Genomic DNA, 7,993 nt, shown 5'->3' with positions numbered 1-7,993 from the left:
TTGGGAGGCAACCCAATATTATTTAATCATATCTATTTTATTTTCTCTTTGTTATTTCATGTTTTATTAGGTTGATGATCATGTGGAGTCACAAAAACTACTAAAAAATCAAAAACAAATTGAAAAAATAGCATTGAAAATAACACACCCTGGAGGAGAGCAGTCTGGCATTTAAATGCCAGAAACAAGCATCTGTCTAGCGTTTAACGCCAGAAACAGGCACCAAGCTGGCGTTAAACGCCAGAAACAAGCTATATTTGGGCATTTAATGCCAAAAACAGGCAGCAGTCTGGCGTTAAATGCCAGGATTGCATAGCAAGGGCGTTTTACACGCCTAATTGGAGCAGGGATGTTAAGTCCTTGGCCCCACTGGATCTGTGGACCCCACAAGATCCCCACATTTTCTTCTCTCCTCTTCACACCTTTTCATAACTCTCTTCCCCAAATACCCTTCAGCAATCACCTCAATCACTCATTCCCATCACCTCTTCACCACTCACATCGATCCTCTCTTCCCCAAAAACCCCACCTACCTTCAAATTCAAACTAATTTCCCTCCCAAACCCAACCCTAATGGCCGAAAACACCTCACCCTCCATCTCCTCCATTTCTCTTCTTCCCCTCTTTCCTTCATTCTTTTTTTGCTCGGGGACGAGCAAATATTTTAAGTTTGGTGTGGTAAAAAGCATAGCTTTTTGTTTTTCCATAACCATTAATGGCACCTAATGCCAGAGAAACTTCTAGAAAGAGGAAAGGGAAGGCAATTGCTTCCACCTCTGAATCATGGGAGATGGAGAGATTCATCTCAAAGGTCCATCAAGATCACTTCTATGAAGTTGTGGCCAAGAAGAAAGTGATCCCTGAGGTTCCTTTCAAGCTCAAAAAGAATGAGTATCCAGAGATCCGACTTGAGATCCAAAAGGAGTGGTTGGGAAGTTCTCACCAACCCCATTCAACAAGTCGGGATCCTAATAGTTGAAGAGTTCTATGCAAACGCATGGATCACTAGGAACCATGATCAAAGTGTGAACCCGAATCTAAAGCATTGGCTTACCATGGTTCGGGGGAAATACTTAGATTTCAGTCCGAAAAATGTAAGGATGGTGTTCAACTTGCCAATGATGGAAGAGAACGCACGCCCCTACACAAGAAGGGTCAACTTTGATCAAAGGTTGGACCAAGTCCTCATAGACATATGTGAGGAAGGAGCTCAATGGAAAATTGACTCAAGAGGCAAGCCGGTTCAACTAAGAAGGCATGACCTCAAACCAGTGGCTAGGGGATGGCTAGAGTTCATTCAACGCTCAATCATTCCTACTAGTAACCGGTCTGAAGTTACTATAGACCGGGCTATCATGATCCATAGTATCATGATTGGAGAGGAGGTGGAAGTTCATGAGATTATACCTCAAGAACTTTACAAGGTGGCTGACAAGTCCTCCACTTGGGCAAGGTTAGCCTTTCCTCACCTCATATGCCACCTCTGCAATTCAGTTGGAATTGACATAAAGGGAGACATCCTCATTGAAGAGGATAAGCCCATCACTAAGAAAAAGATGGAGCAAATAAGAGATCATGGACCTCAACATGAGCATGAGGAAATTCCTCACCATGAAATCCCTGAGATGTCTCAGGGGATGCACTTTTCTCCACAGAACTATTGGGAGCAAATCAACACCTCCCTAGGAGAATTAAGTTCCAATATGGGACAACTAAGGGTGGAACACCAAGAACATTCTATCATCCTCCATGAAATTAGAAAAGATCAAAGAGCTATGAGGGAGGAGCAACAAAGGCAAGGAAGAGACATAGAGGAGCTCAAAAGCACCATTGGTTCTTCAGGAAGAGGAAGACGCCATCCTCACTAAGGTGGACTCATTCCTTAATCTTGTTGTTTATTTATTTTCCTATTTTTCGATTTTTGAGCTTTATGTTTATTTATATTTGTGTCTTATTACATGATCATTAGTGTCTAAGTGTCTATGCCTTAAAGTTATGACTATGAATCCATCACCTCTCTTGAATGAAAAATGTTTTAATTACAAAAGAACAAGAAGTACATGATTTCGAATTCATCCTTGAAACTAGTTTAATTAGTTTGATGTGGTGGCAACACTTCTTGTTTTCTGAATGAATGCTTGAACAGTGCATATGTCTTTTGAAGTTATTGTTTATGAATGTTAAATATATTAGCTCTTGAAAGAATGATGAAAAAAGAGAAATATTATTTGATAATCTGAAAAATCATAAAAATGATTCTTGAAGCAAGAAAAAGCAGTGAATACAAAAGCTTGCAGAAAAAAAAAGAAAAAAATGCGAAAAAAAAAGAGAGAAAAAGAAAAAGAAAAAACAAGCAGAAAAAGCCAAAAGCTCTTTAAAGCAAAATGCAAGAGCAAAAAGCCAATAGCCCTTAAAACCAAAAGGCAAGGGTAATAAAAAGGATCCAAGGCTTTGAGCATCAGTGGATAGGAGGGCCTAAAGGAATAAAATCCTGGCCTAAGCGGCTAAACCAAGATGTCCCTAACCATGTGCTTGTGGCGTGAAGGTGTCAAGTGAAAACTTGAGACTGAGCGGTTAAAGTTAAGGTCCAAAGCAAAAAAAAGAGTGTGCTTAAGAACCCTAGACACCTCTAATTAGGGACTTTAGCAAAGCTGAGTCACAATCTGAAAAGGTTCACCCAATTATGTGTCTGTGGCATTTATAAATCCGGTGGTAATACTGGAAAACAAAGTGCTTAGGGCCACGGCCAAGACTCATAAAGTAGCTGTGTTCAAGAATCAACATACTGAACTAGGAGAATCAATAACACTATCTGAATTCTAAGTTCCTATAGATGCCAATCATTCTGAACATCAATGGATAAAGCGAGATGCCAAAACTATTCAAGAGGCAAAAAGCTACAAGTCCCGCTCATCTGATTGGAGCTAAGTTTCATTGATATTTTGGAATTTATAGTATATTCTCTTCTTTTTATCCTATTTGATTTTCAGTTGCTTGGGGACAAGCAACAATTTAAGTTTGGTGTTGTGATGAGCGGATAATTTATACGCTTTTTGGCATTTTGTTTTTACATAGTTTTCAGTATAATTTAGTTAGTTTTTAGTATATTTTTATTAGTTTTTAATTAAAATTCACATTTCTGGACTTTACTATGAGTTTGTGTTTTTCTGTGATTTCTGGTAATTTCTGGCTGAAATTGAGGGACTTGAGCAAAAATCAGATTCAGAGGTTGAAGAAGGACTGCAGATGCTGCTGGATTCTGACCTCCCTGCACTCAAAGTGGATTTTCTGGAGCTACAAAACTCCAAATGGCGCGCTTTGAATTGCATTGGAAAGTAGACATCCAGAGCTTTCCAGAAATATATAATAGTCCATACTTTGCTTGATTTTAGACAACGCAAACTGGCGTTCAACGCCAGTTCCATGCTGCATTCTGGAGTTAAACGCCAGAAACAGGTTGCAAAGTGGAGTTAAACGCCAGAAACAGGTTACAAACTGGTGTTCAACTCCAAGAGAAGCCTCTACACGTGTAAAGCTCAATGCTCAACCCAAGCACACACCAAGTGGGCCCCAGAAGTGGATTTCTGCATCATTTACTCATTTCTGTAAACCCTAGTAACTAGTTTAGTATAAATAGGAGTTTTTATCTTTGGAACATCTTTACTTTTATCTTTAGATCACGTTTGGGGGCTGGCCTCTCGGTCATGCCTGGACCTTCATCACTTATGTATTTTCAACGGTAGAGTTTCTACATACCATAGATTAAGGTGTGGAGCTCTGCTGTTTCTCATGAATTAATGCAAAGTACTATTGTTTTTCTATTCAATTCAAGCTTATTCCTATTCTAAGATATCCATTCGCATCCAAGAACATGATGAATGTGATCATTATGTGACGCTCATCATCATTCTCACTTATGAACGCGTGCCTAACAAACACTTCCGTTTTACATGCAAACAAGCTAGAATGAGTATCTCTTAGATATCTAATACAGAGGACCGAGTCCGAGATATTAGAATCTTCGTGGTATAAGTTAGAACCCATGGATGGCCATTCTTGAGGTCCAGAAAGTCTAAACCTTGTCTGTGGTATTCCGAGTAGGATCTGGGAAGGGATGGCTGTGACGAGCTTCAAACTCGCGAGTGCTGGGCATAGTGACAGACGCAAAAGGATAGTAAATCCTATTCTAGTATGATCGAGAACCGACAGATGATTAGCCATGCAGTGACAGCGCATTGGACCATTTTCACAGAGAGGATGGGATGTAGCCATTGACAACGGTGATGCCCTACATAAAGCTTGCCATGGAAGGGATTAGGAATAATTGGATGAAGACAGCAGGAAAGCAGAGGTTTAGAGGAACGAAAGCATCTCTATACACTTATCTGAAATTCTCACCAATGAATTACATAAGTATCTCTATCCCAGTTTATGTTTTATTTATCTTTTAATTATTAAAACTCTATAACCTTTTGAATCTGCCTGACTGAGATTTACAAGGTGACCATAGCTTGCTTCAAGCCGACAATCTCCGTGGGATCGACCCTTACTCACGTAAGGTTTATTACTTGGACGACCCAGTGCACTTGCTGGTTAGTTGTGTGAAGTTGTGATAAAGAGTTGAGATTACAATTGTGCGTACCAAGTTGTTGGCGCCATTGATGATCATAATTTCGTGCACCAAGTTTTTGACGCTCTACTACTGAGCTATGGACCCTTGAGATGAATCTCTCCATCTCCCATGACTCAGAGGTGGAAGCAATTGCCTTCCCTTTCCTCTTACTTGAGGTTTCTCTGGTCTTAGGTGCCATTAATGGTTATGGAAAAACAAAAAGCAATGCTTTTACCACACCAAACTTAAAAGTTTGCTCGTCCCCGAGCAAAAGAAGAAAGAAAGAAGGAGAAGAGGAAGAAAATGGAGGAGATGGAGGGAGAAAGTGTATTCGGCCAAGGGGAAGAAGAGAGGGTGGTGTTGTGTGAAAATGAAGAAGGAGTGATGGGTTTATATAGGAGTGGGAGGAGGTTTAGGGTTCGGCCATTAGGGTTGGGTTTGGGAGGGAAAAGAGTTTGAATTTTAGAGGTAGGTGGGGTTTATGGGGAAGAGAGGATGGATGTGAGTGGGGAAGAGGTGATGGGGAAGAGTGATTGAGGTGATTGGTGAGGGGTAATTGTGGAAGGGAGTTATGAAAAGGTGTGAAGAGGAGAGAAGAAAATGTGGGGATCCTGTGGGGTCCACAGATCATGAGGGGATCCTGTGGGGTCCACAGATCCTGTGGGGTCAAGGACTTAATATCCCTACTCCAATTAGGCATGTAAAATGTCCTTAGCATGCATGTTTGGCGTTAAACGCCAGCTCGCTGCTTGTTTTTGGCATTAAACACCCAGATGTAGCCTGTTTCTGGCGTTTAACGCCACTTCGATGCTCTATTCTGGCGTTAAATGCCAGTCTAGTGCTTGTTTCTGGCGTTTAACGCCAGCTTGATGCTTCTTTTTGGCGTTAAACGCCAGCTTGATGCTTCTTACTGGCGTTTAAATGCCAGTAATTTCTTCCTCCAGGGTGAGCTATTTTTCATTCTGTTTTTGATTTTCAGTAGTTTTTGTGACTCCACATGATCATTAACCTAAAAAAACATAAAATAACAATAAAATAAAATAGATATAATTAAATAACATTGGGTTACCTCCCAACAAGCACTTCTTTAATGTCAATAGCTTGACAGTGAGCTCTCATGTATCCTCACAGATGTTTAGAGCATTGTTGGAACCTCCAAACACCAAACTTAGAGTTTGAATGTGGGGGTTCAACACCAAATTTAGAGTTTGGTTGTGGCCTCCTAACACCAAACTTAGAGTTTGACTGTGGGGGCTTTGGTTGACTCTGTAGTGAGAGAAGCTTTTCATGCTTACTCTCCATGGTTACAGTAGGAGATCCTTGAGTTTTAAACACAAGGTTGTCCTCATTCAGTTGAAGGACCAACTCTCCTCTATCGACATCAATCACAGCTCTTGCTGTGGCTAGGAAGGGTCTTCCAAGGATGATGGATTCATCCTCATCCTTCCCAGTGTCTAGGATTATGAAATCAGCAGGGATGTAAAGGCCTTCAACCTTTACTAACACGTCCTCTACTTGTCCATAAACCTGTTTTCTTGAGTTGTCTGCCACCTCTAAAGAGATTCTGGCAGCTTGCACCTCAAAGATCCCAAGTTTCTCCATTACAGATAGTGGCATTAAGTTTATTCCTAACCCTAGGTCACACAGAGCCTTCTCAAAGGTCATGGTACCTATGTTACAGGGAATTAGGAATTTACCAGGATCCTGTTTCTTTTGAGGTAATTTCTGCCTATCCAATGCATTTAGTTCATTGGTGAGTAAGGGAGGTTCATCTTCCCAAGTCTCATTACCAAATAATTTGGCATTCAGCTTCATGATTGCACCAAGGTACTTAGCAACTTGCTCTTCAGTAATGTCTTCATCCTCTTCAGAGGATGAATACTCATCAGAGCTCATGAAGGGCAGAAGTAGGTTCAATGGAATCTCTATGGTCTCTAGATGAGCCTCAGATTCTTTTGGTTCCTCAAAGGGAAACTCCTTATTGGTCACTGAGCGTCCCAGGAGGTCTTCCTCAATAGGATTCACGTCTTCCTCCTCCTCTTTGGGTTTGGCCACACGAAGTAAGGTAATGGCCTTGCACTCTCTTTTTGGATTCTCTTCTGTATTGCTTGGGAGAGTACTAGGAGGAGTTTTAGTGACCCTTTTACTCAGCTGGCCCACTTGTGCCTCCAAATTTCTAATGGAGGACCTTGTTTCATTCATGAAACTTAAAGTGGCCTTAGATAGATCAGAGACTATATTTGCTAAGCTAGATGGATTCTGCTCAGAATTCTCTGTCTATTGCTGAGTGGATGATGGAAAAGGCTTGCTATTGCTAAACCTGTTTCTTCCACCATTATTAAAGCCTTGTTGAGGCTTTTGTTGATCCTTCCATGAGAAATTTTGATGATTTCCCCATGAGGGATTATAGGTGTTTCCATAGGGTTTACCCATGTAATTCACCTCTGCTATTGTAGGGTTCTCAGGATCATAAGCTTCTTCTTCAGAAGATGCCTCTTTAGTACTGTTGGATGTAGCTTGCAATCTATTCAGACTCTGAGAGATCATATTGACTTGCTAAGTCAATATTTTGTTCTGAGCCAATATGGCATTCAGAGTATCAATTTCAAGAACTCTCTTCCTCTGAGGCGTCCCATTACTTACAGGATTCCTTTCAGAAGTGTACATGAACTGGTTATTTGCAACCATGTCAATGAGTTCCTGAGATTCTGCAGGCGTTTTCTTTAGGTGAATGGATCCACCTGCAGAATGGTCCAATGACATCTTTGATAATTCAGACAGACCATCATAGAATATATCCATGATGGTCCATTCTGAAAACATGTCAGATGGATACTTTTTGGTCAGTTGCTTGTATCTCTCCCAAGCTTCATAGAGGGATTCACCTTCTTTCTGTTTGAAGGTTTGAACATCCACTCTAAGCTTGCTAAGCTTTTGAGGAGGAAAGAACTTGGCTAAGAAAGCCGTGACCAGCTTATCCCAAGAGTTCAGGCTATCTTTAGGTTGAGAGTCCAACCATATTCTAGCTCTGTCTCTTACAGCAAACGGGAAAAGCATAAGCCTGTAGACCTCGGAGTCAACCCCATTGGTCTTAACAGTATCACAGATCTGCAAGAATTCAGTTAAGAACTGAAAAGGATCTTCTGATGGAAGTCCATGAAACTTGCAGTTCTGTTGCATCAGAGAAACTAATTGAGGCTTTAGCTCAAAATTGTTTGCTCCAATGGCAGGGATTGAGATGCTTCTTCCATGTAAATTGGAATTTGGTGCAGTAAAGTCACCAAGCATCTTCCATGCATTGTTATTATTTTCGGCCATGTCTCCTTCTTTTTCAAAAATTTCTGTTAGATTTTCTCCAGAGAGTTGTGCTTTAGCTTCCCT

The 7,993-nt window shown here is 40.8% G+C and overlaps 1 non-coding gene across 1 annotated transcript; it reads left to right on the top strand.

Moving 5' to 3' along the window:
• Positions 1–7,433: 7,433 nt before the first annotated feature.
• LOC112739576 (small nucleolar RNA R71) lies at positions 7,434–7,537 on the top strand. The gene has a single exon (XR_003170508.1). It is a non-coding gene; the product is annotated as a small nucleolar RNA R71 (small nucleolar RNA).
• Positions 7,538–7,993: the final 456 nt, after the last annotated feature.

Source organism: Arachis hypogaea, chromosome 13 (genome assembly GCF_003086295.3).
Source record: "Arachis hypogaea cultivar Tifrunner chromosome 13, arahy.Tifrunner.gnm2.J5K5, whole genome shotgun sequence".
In the NCBI taxonomy this organism is placed as follows: domain Eukaryota; kingdom Viridiplantae; phylum Streptophyta; class Magnoliopsida; order Fabales; family Fabaceae; genus Arachis; species Arachis hypogaea.
The sequence above is the reverse complement of the archived record's forward strand: the minus strand, read 5'-3'. Positions and strand labels throughout refer to the sequence as shown.